General features: G+C 49.6%; 1 pseudogene across 1 annotated transcript; it reads left to right on the top strand.

The window, feature by feature from the left end:
• The first annotated feature begins 962 nt into the window (after positions 1-962).
• Positions 963-6,061, top strand: LOC307096617 (phosphofurin acidic cluster sorting protein 2-like; annotated as a pseudogene). The gene is made up of 3 exons: positions 963-1,816; positions 1,959-3,334; positions 5,924-6,061. The product of its transcript is annotated as a phosphofurin acidic cluster sorting protein 2-like (transcript).
• Positions 6,062-13,226: the final 7,165 nt, after the last annotated feature.

Raw genomic sequence — 13,226 nt, forward strand, 5'->3', positions numbered from 1 at the left:
CCTCCCACCCCAGGAAAAGCCTCCGTTCCCATCTTAGAATGGGATGTTCTGTCAGAAATCCCAGGGTGACCTTGTTAACACAGGGAGGTGCTGTCCGTCCTCTGCTAAGAAATGACTAAGACACCAATGTGTCACATCATCACTCACCTCCAAGTCTACGTTGCCTGCCGAGAACCTTTTCTCTTGTCCGTGTAGAAAACATGGAAACCTGTGCAGAATTGTTGTGACTTTATTTGAGCCAAAGTGTAGACAATTGCGGTGAAGCAAAATCTCAACCAAATGAGATAATAATGCTCCGGAGAATGGCAGCTTTGCACCTTATTTTATACATTACAATGAAAAATGGAGACTTGTGTGGGTTTCATGAAATCCATTGGTGACAGATTAGGGAAGCAGGAGAAATCACAGCAGGGAACTCTCTGGGACTGGATAAAAGGTAAAATGGTAGACATGTACTTCTTTTACTCAGGTGTGTGCAGAATGTGAACAGTCAACAATGAACTCAATAACAATGAGGGGATGTGTGGTCTCTGCAGAGAGCAGAGCAGTGCCTGTGCTTCGAGGGGTCTGAATAAAGGAAAATGACTTTGACATTACAAAAATATGTTCTTATAGATGCAAAAAGACAATAGACAGGCTCAGTTAAGATAAAGATAGACCTTTTTTTCAGGGAAGATGACAACCTAGGACACCACTATCCACCAAAAGCTGCTTTTAGTTAAAAAACACCACACAACACTTTAATTTCAGACCATCCTTTGTGATTACTTTAGGTCTCTAGTTTGCAAGGCCGCCAGGTTAGCATGTGGTCCCTGCGATCACTCCTGTCCCACCTCTTGCCACCAATCACTGAGTGCTTGGGGTTCAGTCTGAGCTGCAGCCCCCAACCCACCTGGCAGTTTATGAGCTGCCTCTGATGGCATGTTCCCCCTCTCCCAACACAGGATAGAAATCATACCGCTATGTCGGCGCCTGCGGGCCTGGACAGCATGCCCATCGCACTCAGCACGCAGGTGCCCATGAACTTGATTTCCACCTGGGAGGTGGAGTGCTCCAGCCCCACCTGCGTGCCCAGGCTATGTAGCCTCACCTTAACCAAGCTGCTGATCTACAAGGAGCTGGAGAAGGCGCTCAGTGCTGTGGTGATCACTGTTAAAATCCAGGACTCCAAAAACATCTTGAGGTCAGACGAGATTCTGCTGCCCCCTAGTGGTCACGTGAAGACCGACCTGGCGCTGACTTTCTCCCTGTGGTACCCTCACTCCCTCAAAAGAGAAGGCAACAACTTACAGATCATGCTGCAACAGAAGCAGCGCCTTAAAAACCAGACCATCCTGGGTTACCGGACGCTCGCCGTGGGCACCATCGACATGGCTGAGGTGTTGCAGCGACGCCTCGAGGGTGGCCAGATGCTGAGCCTCCATAGCACCATCACGGAGGCATCTGCCCACGTGGCTGAGGTCAGCATCTCCTCCCTGTCCAGCCAGCCCATCGACCCCGAGGACAGCACCCAGAAGGCTGGCCTCAAGGCCAAGTCTCGGGTTCATTATCTGGAGATGGAGTATGAAATATTCTCAGATCAGCAGGCCAGCAATGATCCCAGGCACGGGCAGGACCAAAAGGAGGAGGACTTCGACTTTGAGGAGTCCAAAAAGCAGCACCAAGGAGAAGTAAGATCCCCATTGATGACCAGGCAACAAGATGCCAACAAGAAAGTTGGGGCGTGGCTGCGCAGGGTGCAAGTGTGGAAGGAGGTCCTGGACTCAGAGCAGGAGTCTTCGGAGCAGGTCCCTGAGGTGGAGGACCTGGATCTGCTGTAGGACTCACTAAAGAACCGTGACAGTGGCCTATGAGAGTGTCCTCAGGACCCTGAAGACATACCTGGAAGACCTGTCCCAGCCCAGCTCTCAGACAGAGAGCTAGAGCATCCACAGTGCCAGCGCCAGAGGAGCCTCCAGGTCCAACCCAGGTGACGGAGAAGACAAGCCTCAAGCAACCAATGGATGCATCACTAAGACCTAGTCTCTCCTCATCCCCTCCACCAGATCCCAGGGGAAGCAGGCAGGCCACTGGGGCTGGGGCACATCCCTGAAGGAGCAGCAGGTGGCACAGCCAGGAACAAGCGGGCCCACAGCCTGAACAACAAGCACTGCCCCGACCCGCTGAGCCAGCTGCAGATCCTCAGGGAGACGGTGTACGACCAGCTGAATCACATCCTCATCTCTGATACCAGCTGCCCCAGAACATCCTCCTCCTCAACACCTCTGACTGGCAGGGGCAGTTCCAGTCTGAGTCCTGCAGCAACACATGCTGCCCGGGGTGTGCACCTGCTCCAAGGCTGAGGTCCAGGCGGCCTTCAGCAACATCGTCTTGTGGATTCAGAGACCCTGTCACTACAATTCCCAGCCCCCGATGCCTGTGAAGATCCCGGTGGCAGGGGCACAGCAGTACTTCAGCTCTGTGCTGTGGCTCTTCCTAGAGCTGCTGTCCTACAACCGTGCCCCCCTGCCCCCGGATGGGCTACATGTGCTTCCTAGTCATCTGCTGGGTTCCCACCCCGTGGCCAGGTACCTGGGCTCTGTGCATTACCGCTACAAGAGCTTCTTCCAGGACCTGCCCAGGCGGGACCTATTCTACACGGAGGCCTAGAGGGCTGTGTAGGACAGGCTGGGCATGGTGTTGAGAATCACACAGTACACCGCGAGGCCAACTGTGTCCACCAATTGCCCATCGTGGAGGCCACACTCACCTACAAACAGAAGAGCCCCAATGAGGAGTCCTTAAACATCATTCCCTTCATGGGGGTGGTGGACCTTGAAGTGTGGGACCATTCTGGGTCGCATCAGGACACTGAGATTATGCGGCCCGCTTGGGCTCTAGCGTGCTGTCATTGGCCCCCCCGCTCCCCCCGCCGCCCCGGCCATACAGGTCTGCGGCAAACAAGGAGGCCTCTCATATCCTTCGGGGCTGGTGCTGAGCTGATGGGGCTACTGGTAGATTACTGGACGGCAGCGCAGCCCACAGACAGAAAGAGAGACTCTGAGAACAAAGACCAGGCTACTGCCAGCAACACCCTCAAGTACACCTTCCAGTCTCTGCAGGTCAGCAGGCTGCCCAGCAGTGGTGAGGTTGTAGCCACGCCCTCACGCCCTTCCAGTCCATGACTGTGGACAAGGAGAACAACAAGAAGGTGATGTGTTTGTCCAAGAAAACCAAGGACAAGGACATGGTGTACCAGAGCCAGTGCCTCGAGGGCATCAGCCGCCTGATCTGCAGGGCCAAGCACCCTCAGGACACACTGTGGGTCCTCATCAACGGCATGGAGTGGAACAATGTGAAGCTCCCACGTCAAGCACTTCCCCACCCGCATCTTCAGATGCTCCAATCGCACCTTTGAGCCTGCCTGTCCCCTGCCCATCCCCCTGACCTGGCCAAGCCCGGGAAGGACCAGCTGCTTTTCTGTTCACAGTTTAGTTTAGCACGGAGACAGGCCCAGCTGCTAACCAGCCCAGTGGCCCCAGGACACTCACTCGTGGTGTCCAATAAACTCCATCCTCACAAGGCAAAGCAGAAGAGAAAAAACAAAGGACCAGTGTGGTAATGACCACCTGGGCTCACTGATTGGACAAACGGGGCAAATACCAGGTGCCCACCTTCCTGGGCAGGGACCCCGCATTTGTCCCCACCATCCGTGTTGTTATAGAGCATTTGCTACAACAGGTGAGAGACCAACCATGTACCAGGTGAGCCCCTGCCCCTGCACAGCACAGTGGTCATTGGCCACCTGTTTGCTCTGAAACTTCAGGTCACTGCATGTCTCTGAGTGTTTGTTCCTCGGAACATGGGGAGAAATGAGGCCCAATAGGGTTATTGTAGGGTCTCAGTGGGGTGCCTCTGGGTGCTGGAAAGTGGAGAGGTCTGCTGGAGGGGCTGTGTTTGAGTCAATTGGTCATTTTCTCTTCCTGTTGGCAGAGTCTCTGCCAAATTTGTGATTCTCCTCAGGGCACAGGGCTAAGCACTTTTCTCATTAGATAAAGAGACTGGAGATTCCATTATGGCTCCTTATCCTGGGTGAAGCCAGATCAGAAACCCCAGGGTGAGCAGTGGGGTTCAGACTCACCCAGCTATCTGAGATGGGTTTGGTTTGGGCTCACTCATTCAGCAAATATATGAGAAGTCTGCCAGTTACAGACACGTCTCTAGGCACTGACCATAATCCAGCGCACACAGCAGACCCCAAGCCTGCACTGCAGAGCTTCCTTCTAGTCGGGAGCGATTCCGTCACACTAGGCTACACAGGCTCATAGTGCCCACAGGACAGCCGATGTGACGTCCTCCTGGCCTCCTCTCCCTATGGCTGCATCTTCCCATACTGTGAAGAGGATGGTGGACCCCTGTTCCAGCAGAAAATGTGATTTGGCTTTGGATCAGAGCTGTGAGAGAAGTATGGGGAGTGTGAGTTCAAGGTGCTGGCAGAACCCTGGATCCCACTCATGGTGGGATTTCTGCAAGAGGGCAGAGGTCTGAGGGCTTCTCCTAGAAAAAAAGACACGAGTCAGGGAGCTGTGCGTGCGGATATGGGTGGTGTGGGCGAGTGGGGAGGTCAGTGGACAGAGTGAGCCCCTCAGAAAATTCATACCCTTCCGCTCCTAATCCCAGTCCTGCCTGCACCCCTATCCCGGGACCTTGCTCACCAATCTGGTGGAACCTCCTCAGTGGCAGCGTGGCTGTTGCTCTCTACCCATGGGAGGTAAATGTCAATGGGAGGAGAAGAACCCCACAGGCATCTAGTGAATTAGGCAGCACGTAGGTGCAGGAGCCAAAGTCTGAGGTGTTGGGAGGTCTCTGGGTTGCCAGAGGTGCAGACAGATTTTCTTTGTTCGCTCATTGGTCAGCTATTCCTAGAGCACCTACTGTGTGCCAATGAGTGACATGAACAGAGCAGACACCAGCCCTCCCTGTCCTCATGGAGTTGACTTTTGGGGAGGAGGGTAGTGGGAGGGGACAGGGACACTGAGAGAGCATGTCAGGTTCCCCTGAAGAAGGGGGCAGGTGGTTCCCTCAATGATCTAGACCAGGGGTCCTCAAACTTTTTAAACAGGGGGCCAGTTCACTGTCCCTCAGACCGTTGGAGGGCCGGACTATAGTTACAAAAAACAACTATGAACAAATTCTTATGCACACTGCTCATATCTTATTTTGAATTAAAAAAAAAAAAACGGCAAAAACACCCGCATGTGGCCCGCGGGCCGTAGTTTGAGGACGCCTGCTCTAGACTGTCAGGAGTGCTTTCTGCCAGCCCCTCCTGGGTGACCAGGCGCGTCTCTGCCAGGACTGCCAGGTTGAAGGTGGACAAGGAGTAGGTCTGGCTTCTGGATGGGCAGGAGCAGCAGGCACAGGACCCCAGGCTCTCTGAGTTGTGCTCTGGGAGGGCCGTGTGGAAGGAAAGGCCAGGCCTCAGACCCTGCTGCCCACCTCTCTCTCCCCAGGGCCATCTCCTGCATCCTGGGCATCTGGCTGGACCAGTACCCTGAAGATTTTTATCGGCCGCCAGAATTTCCCAGCCTGATCATGCTTTTGGCCTGCATAGAGCTCACCTTTCCAGTCCCAGAGCTGCCAAACCAGGCCCAGTATCTCCCTCACAGCTGGAGCACCTGAGCCCACTGAGGCGGAGACACAGGAGGAGGAGGAGGAGTGTGTGGTTGTGAGGGGGAGGGCATGTGGCTGGGCCACACAGAGAAGAGCCCCCAGAGGCTGTGGTTAGTCAGGAGCACAGCGTCGCTCAGGTCAGTGCCCAGGGCCTGCAGTCTGGAGGACTTCCTGGGATGGGGGCTTGAACTGGGACTTCAGTGATGGAGATGGGAGGGTCCCTTCCCTGGAAGGCGCACAAAAGGCAGTCATGGTGTAACATGTTCTCTTCCAGGATCTACAGAAGCAGCTCCAGAGCAAGATCAGGAAACACCTAAAGAGGAAACGCCAACTCTGCTGCTCTCTCCAGACCCAGAGCAGGCTCCAGGCACAGCTGTCACTGCACTTCCAGATGTGGATCCACCTGCAGCTTGTGAGCCACTCGCCTCAGCTCCTGGGAGGCCTGTGGTCCCAGGTCCTGGGCCTCAGTGTGTGTCAGCTGCCATGGCAGAGAGGACTTTCCCTCCCTAATAATAGCAATTAAAATTTTTTTTCTGTTTATCTTACACACACTTAGAATTTTAAAGTATTTTTCTTATACTATTGAGTAACATTTGTATTGTAAATAAAATTTAATAATATTACATTAAAAATAAATTTAATTTATATAAATTTTAACTCTATGATCCTTCAAAGTGTAAATTCCAACATCAAGTATATTCACAATTTTTTTGCAACTGTTCCATAACATCACAAACACTCTCTAGTTTCAGAACATTTTCAGAACTCACAACCAAGGTATGTGTCCTGACCAGGAATCGAACCTTCAACCCTTTGGTGTATGGGATGCCTCTCCAACCAACTGACGAGGCACCCTGACCAGGGTGAGAAAGAGCAATATTTTTATTTGAATTTTTCATTCTGGTTTAAACTGCAGTTGGATATATTTCCCACACTTTTGGCCTATTCCTTGTTTTGGAATTTCTGTTTGAGACTTTTGCCCTCTTTTCCATTGGATTGTTTGCAAATCTGAATTGCCATGGATGTCAGCTTTTTGCCATGTAACTTGCAAATTTGTCTCTAGCTTGCCATTTGTCTCAATTTGATGTGTGTTTTGCCAATTAGATGAATTACATTTTGATGTGGTCAAATCTGTCTTCTGTTATCATGCTTTTTGATTTTGTCTCTCACTTTGCGTGGAAAAGATGTTTTCCGTCTTATCAGGAAGATAGGCTAGCTTGTATTGTATTTCATAGTTATAGTTAATTTCAGATGGATTGATAAAGAGTTCCTGTTTTTCAGATTGTTCATCTTTTTTCTTTTTCTTGTAAGGATGGGAGTAAGGACTTCCAAGCTCTTTATATGTCAGAGTGGAAACCAGAAGTCAATATTTTATTTGACAATGGCCCACGGTGGACATGACTTCCATTTCCCCCTTTCTAACAGCTGCCAATTTCCACACTCAGGTGGTTCTGGGGAGTGTGGTTCAGGGCATCAGAGTGGAGGTATCAGCACATCTCACTGGCCAGACCACAGTGATGATGGTTGTATGTGGCCATGTGACTTCAGTGAGTTTAATGAGATTCTTTATACTAGTGACCAGAAGAAAATTCTGGATGTTCTCAATTAAATTATAGCAGCCGGAGAGTGAGAGAAAGAGACAGAGCTGTGAGCCTGTAATAGTTGGGAGCCAGTGGACTGAAGGGTCTTGGGTTTGATTCCAGTCAATGGTACATACCCTGGTCTGGGCAAGCGCAATAGGCAACCAATCAATGTCTCTCTCTCTCACATTGATGTTTCTCTCTCTCTGTCTCCCTCCCTCCCTCCCTCCCACTCTCTCTAAAAAAGAAGGGGAACATATCCTTGGGTGAGGATTAACTAAAAATATTTTTTTTCTGAGAAGAATGGCACTGCCACTTGCATTAAAACCTCAGGCATCTTAGCTGAGTTCTTTAAGGCTTCTTCTTTTCACGTGAAAAATGCGTTGCAAGGATAAAATTGAGTAATAAAGTGCTCAACATAGAGTTGGCATGTGGTGGGCACTCAATATATATGGCCCGTTACTATAATAAATACACATGTATGTAAACAATCATCAGGTGGAAATACAAAGTGTGACATCAACAAAACAATCTAAAGCAGTAAGATGTTAACAGGAATTGCCCCGGGCCTTCCAATGCTCTATTTCTCCATTTAATCATAAAGGCATGGACTTACTAATTTCTGTATAGAAAGATAAAATATTGCAAAGGCACATATTATCCTGAATTAATCTAAAATTTACTTATTTGAAGTAAAAATCATAACAGGATTTTGGGAAATCAAAAACTATTTCAAATTATTATCTATAAAATATGGAAACAAATCAGGAAACAGTTAACAAGAATATAAGGAGGGGACTTGCTCTGTCAAATAGACAGGATTCTCAAGCAGTGCGGAACGGGTGCTGCAGTGAGCAGGCCATGGGAGCTGGGCAGCGACATCAGGAACAGGGCCCTGCACACGTGGGACTGAGTGGATCATTATGGGGGCCCTTTGGCAACAAATAGCACTGGGACAGCTGGTCAATTATTGTGGGGAAAACTTTAGATCAATATTTCAGATCTTACCAAAGACATTTTAAATGTATTTAAGATCAACACATTTTACTGTGTCTTTTTCCTTTTGAAAATCTAATGCAGGTGGAATGAAAATTTTGAAAATAAAAAATGAGAGGATATAAATAGACTCTATTTAATTCCATGATATAGAGATAGAGAACACTTTCCACATGTGGATGTCTTTTCTGGGTGAGATGTAAAGGAGAAAAAAGGTCAGTCCTATGAAGTCCTGAGCAAAGAGCCTTGCAGACAGAGAGGTGTGTGTGCAAAGGCCCTGAGGTGGGGAAGAGCTCACTGGGTTGAAGAAATGAAATAGGGCCAGTGTGGCTGGAGGAAAGGGGAGAGTGTGAGACAGGAAGTTGTGCAGGCCAACGGGGTGCAGAGCCTGCAGAGTCCTGTTCAGGCTGTAAAATGTATTCCAAGTGCAATGAGGCCTTTTAGAGGGTTTTAAGTGAAAGACATTTAGCAACTATCTTCCTGTTTGTATTTGACAATAGTACTTTAATAATCAGATATGGCTGTTGCATTTTTCCTCAGATGCTTTTTCAGTGCCTAGCACATTTTATTCACTTTTATAAAGATACATTTTTAAATTTTAGAATGTTAATTCCTAGGTTTAATTTTCTAAAAAACCTACTGTTTCCCACGGAATTCATTGGGTGCCACATTCTGGGTGTGGGGCAGGGCTCCGCTAGGAAAGCGCAGCGATCAGGTCCGCAGCGGGGTGATGGGCATCCCCTTCTCTTGCAGGGAGGGGCGGCGCGTGCTTGAGCTCCCTGATGGTCGGCTATTAGCTTGATAGTCATGACAAAGAGGTAGAGCCGCAGGGCCACGGAAAGAGGGAAGTCACTCCCTGCCCGCATGTCTTGGAGGTGCAAGGTCTCTGCTGGCAGAAGACAATGGCTTAGCCCAGCTCTTTGTGTAGATGCAGATTTCAAGCATTCCTCCCTCAGGGCATTTCAAGGAGGGAAGCCAAGAGTTTTGCGGATAGGTTTGAGCTGCCTGAAGTCTGCTGCCAAAACAGTACTGCTCAGCTATGGTTCGCTTTGCGGTTCCGATTCCACAGTCTCCAGGCAGGCCTCTGTGCTCATTGCCTCTCATCGTCCTGTTTTCGGCATGATTCCTTCGTGCGGCGCTTGAAGACCTGGAACCTTCCTGGGGGATCGCCTTTCTCGCATTCACCCGTAGGATCTTGGCATCGCGCTTGCCTTCCTGACTCCTGAGGTGAGACGGGTAGGGAACCTGGGAAGTGCGGTGGCCAACTGCGGGTTGGGTGTGACTTGAAGTGCGTGTCTCCTGTTGACTGCCTTAGCCAGATTTGCGCTGCTTTGGTTGCGCCTCATTTTTCCTTTTTTTAGAAAATATGCATTTTTCGATTTTTTGGTAGAGCACAGGGAGAGGGTCACATACTTAGGGAAATCAATGAGAGACAAACATCGATCAGTTGCCTCCTGCACACCCGTTGCTGTGGTTGTGAGCGCTGCCAAGGCATGGGTCCTTGAGTGGTGTCGCACCCCGATTCTCTCATTCTGTAGGAGGACGCTCCATCCAGTGATACCAATTGGTTTGGGCTGCGTTTTTATTTTTTATTTTTTTATTTCTAATTTTTAGTTTTATTTTTTTTCCCTGGGAGTGGTGTTGTCCCTGTTGCGACAAGGTGGCCTATTTCTTTGCTCGGCCTGCGCGGCCGTTCGCCCCTTCAGGGGTCCTCAGTTACTTGGGCTTGCCTGAGCACTTTTTTTTGTCGTTTGTGGGTTCCCTTTATCGGCTCTTTGATTTACAGATGTTCCCGTCTCTTCTTCCTTTGATCGTGTACATGTGGTGTGTTATGTTTTGCTGCCACCTTGTGGCTATTGCTGCAAGTCTTGGTTGGTCCTGTCTTGGCAACTTTGCAACTTCTTCGTGTGATGTTTGATCCTTTGCCGCCACCTTGTGGCTACAGTTGGAATGGCACGCGTTTTCACTAAGGATGTGTGCCTGTGTTGTTTCTTGAAGTCTTGTTGGCAAGCAATGCTTTTCAGATTGCCATCTGCTGTTTTGGGACTCGGGATTCTGCAACGAGGCAGAAACAGTACTTTTTGAAACTCGCAGGTGGGACCCGGTCCTGTTTTGATTTCTGTGGTTATTGGGAGTGAGTGTCGTGAGCATTTCAGGTCCCGTCGTGCTGCCAGGCTGTCTACTTTGCTCCGGGGACATGTGCTAATTTGTATCCTGTCCACTCTTTGGTACTGCTGCTTCTTTCTGTGCGTTGTTCAGTGTTGGTGTTGTCTGCACAGGATTGTCAGGTTACATGGTTTGGGGGTAAGATGATAGGGGTTGGTTCAGGTCACTGAGGTCTTGGTGCCATTTACACTGTGTGAGGGCATGTTGTTTACCTCCTGTGTCCGTCGCGTGGTGATATGCCTCTGTTGTGAAGTGCCTGACTAGGTACCTGACTCCCTGTATGCAGATCTCAGTTTTGATTGCGGAATCTGTGATCTCCGTGTGAATGGTGGGAAGGTATGCCTTGGTCTGTTTTTTTGGGTTTGGACTGGGTGTGCCTTTTTTTTGCCTTTGGTTTTCTTGTCCATGTGCGCCTGTGGGTTCGGGTCCTTATTTGAAGTGTCCTGTGTCATTTTCTTTCGCCAGCTGTTTGGTGCTTATGGTCCGCGCTCTGGCTTTATGTGTCCTGTTTGCATTTGGTTCTTGATCTGCTGTGTGTGCTCTGCCAGGTTCCTTTTCTGGGATCCAGAATCTGCCTCCACTGTCTGGTGTGTGTGACCGACCGATGGTTCATGTGTTTACCTCTGCGCCGCCTGCAGTGCTTGTCATGGCCTGATGAAGTCCTGGCGCCACGATGCCCTGACTCAATTCTTTTTCCCGTTGTGCAATTCAGCTCCGTTGTGATTTACTGAGTGTGTTCCATTTTGCTCTTGTGTCGGTGTAAACGACTTAGGGATCGGTGTTCTGGGCCAGCATATTTCCCGTCATTTCCCCATTTGGGGTTTGTGAGGGAGGCCCTTGTGTAGACATGCAGATGAGGCATTTTTTCCTGGTGTGTTTGAACTAAGTTATTTCTCAGGAGCCCTTCTCAGTAGGTGTCTGGATGGTCATTGTCCATGCCTGTTGTCTGCTGCCTTATTTGCATAGGTAGTTTTGGGGCAGGCACGGGACGAGTAGACAGCTGGAGGCAGCTGTTTTGGTGTGGCTTCAACTGCCTATGAAGGAGTTGCAGGGGTCTGTGTGTGGAAGGACGAAGCAGACCTAGGCTTACGTTTCTGTTTTGCCCTGATGGGCATCTCGGGATAGGTGGAGCCAGGGTCCGTCGAAGGCGTGAGGATGCAGTAGGAGAGTAAGTTCTTCTTCCATTTTAACACAGCTCTCACGGGTCCTCAGTGAATGCTCAAGGAGAGATATGTGGCCATATTCTCCATCCCTGCTTCGCCTGTTGTGAAAGGCACATGCTTTTCTGCTACGTGTCCAGGGCAGGCCTTCAGCACGATGCTGTCTCGGGATTGCGGGCAGCCTGTGTGGTTGCAGCAGTGCCTTGTCCAAAGGACAAAGGCCTGGAGCTGCATTTCCCTTCCTGGCTCCATTCCCTGACTGGCGGCTGCATGTGGGAGGCTACCAATGCATGTGTTTCTCTCTGCCGATGCCTCTCCTTTGCACTCTAGCTCTCTTTTGTAACAAAATGGGTGCTTACTGCTTTTAGAGAGGAGGCGAGAGTGCATTAGGCAGAAACAGCCATCATTAGAGGCATCCCTGCATTGGTTGCCTTCCGCATGGTAATACTGGCTATGGAGTGGGAAGCCTTTGCATGTGTGCCCTTCCCGGAATCCGTCCTCAGCTCCTTCCTTCTACAGGCTGAAGCTCTGTTCACTGAGCTACACCTTGTTGGGTTCCCTGTCTGTTTCTCTTATAAGCTCAGTTATAAGTGTCGTCCATGAGGATTCACAGGTGAGAGAAAGCATAACCAAAAAACTTTTTTCAGGAAGAACAATATTGCGCCGTTTTCATGGACCTTCCCTGAGGAAGGACAGTTTTTCTAGCCAAAGTGTCGTGGTGTCCTGACACGGTTGTTCTCGCAGGTAAGTATGCTGTTGGTTTGGAACTACGTCGTGGTGTGTCCAGGCTTTCTCTGTCTCTGCATCCTTTGATGTCAGTGAATCTGAAAAGGGAAATACATCCATGGGTTTCTTTCCCAGGTTTAGCTCCTCCATGTACAGATTTTCTTTTCTGTGTGGAGGTTGAGGTAAAGAGTGTTAAGCCTCTGCGATTGTCTGTGTTGCTGTTACACTGCTATTTGCGCAAGGGTCCCCACTTTTCCTGCGAGTTCCGTGCAACTGCCTGCTTGTGAGGGAGCTTTACCATCATGGCCTGTACTTCAGTCTTTAAGGTTGCAAAGAGGAGCCTGCTGGCACCGCCCCCACCCCCCCACATGTGCTATTGCTTTGAGTTTTTATGCACACCTCAGCTGTCCCGTGTGCTTTCCTTTTTCTGATTGTCATACTGCTTCACCGTTTCTGTGGGAGCCCATTCGCCGCCAGCGGGCTGCTCCTGTAGATACCAAGCAAGAGGGATACATCAATCATGAGGTACACATGAAGTCATGCATGTGCAGTGGTGTTGTTCATTTGTAGTCTTGCCTTCTGTCTTCCTTTGTTTTGTGAGCTGTTGTCCTTATTTGCTTGTGTTTGCTTCATGTATGCTTTTCCAGTTCTTTCCTTTTGATGTTCTTGACCCATTGTTTCAGGTCTCTTTCAGTTTTACTGATACTTCTGAGCGAAATGAATTGCTTTCGCTTCCATGCTTTCCCCCATTTCAGTAGTCTAGCACTATTAATAATTGCATTGATATTTCTCCTATGTGTTAAGGAGGGAATTTCATCCTTCCAACTTTCCCTTTGTTTCCCTGTTTGCTGATGTGCTTTGCAGTATGTTCCCTCAGCTTCTGATTTTTTCTTCAAATTTCTTTATTGATTACGGTGTCACATACTTGTCCTCCTGCCCGTTCCCATCA

Source organism: Cnephaeus nilssonii (genome assembly GCF_951640355.1).
Source record: "Cnephaeus nilssonii genome assembly, contig: SCAFFOLD_167, whole genome shotgun sequence".
Classification (NCBI taxonomy): Eukaryota; Metazoa; Chordata; class Mammalia; order Chiroptera; family Vespertilionidae; genus Cnephaeus; species Cnephaeus nilssonii.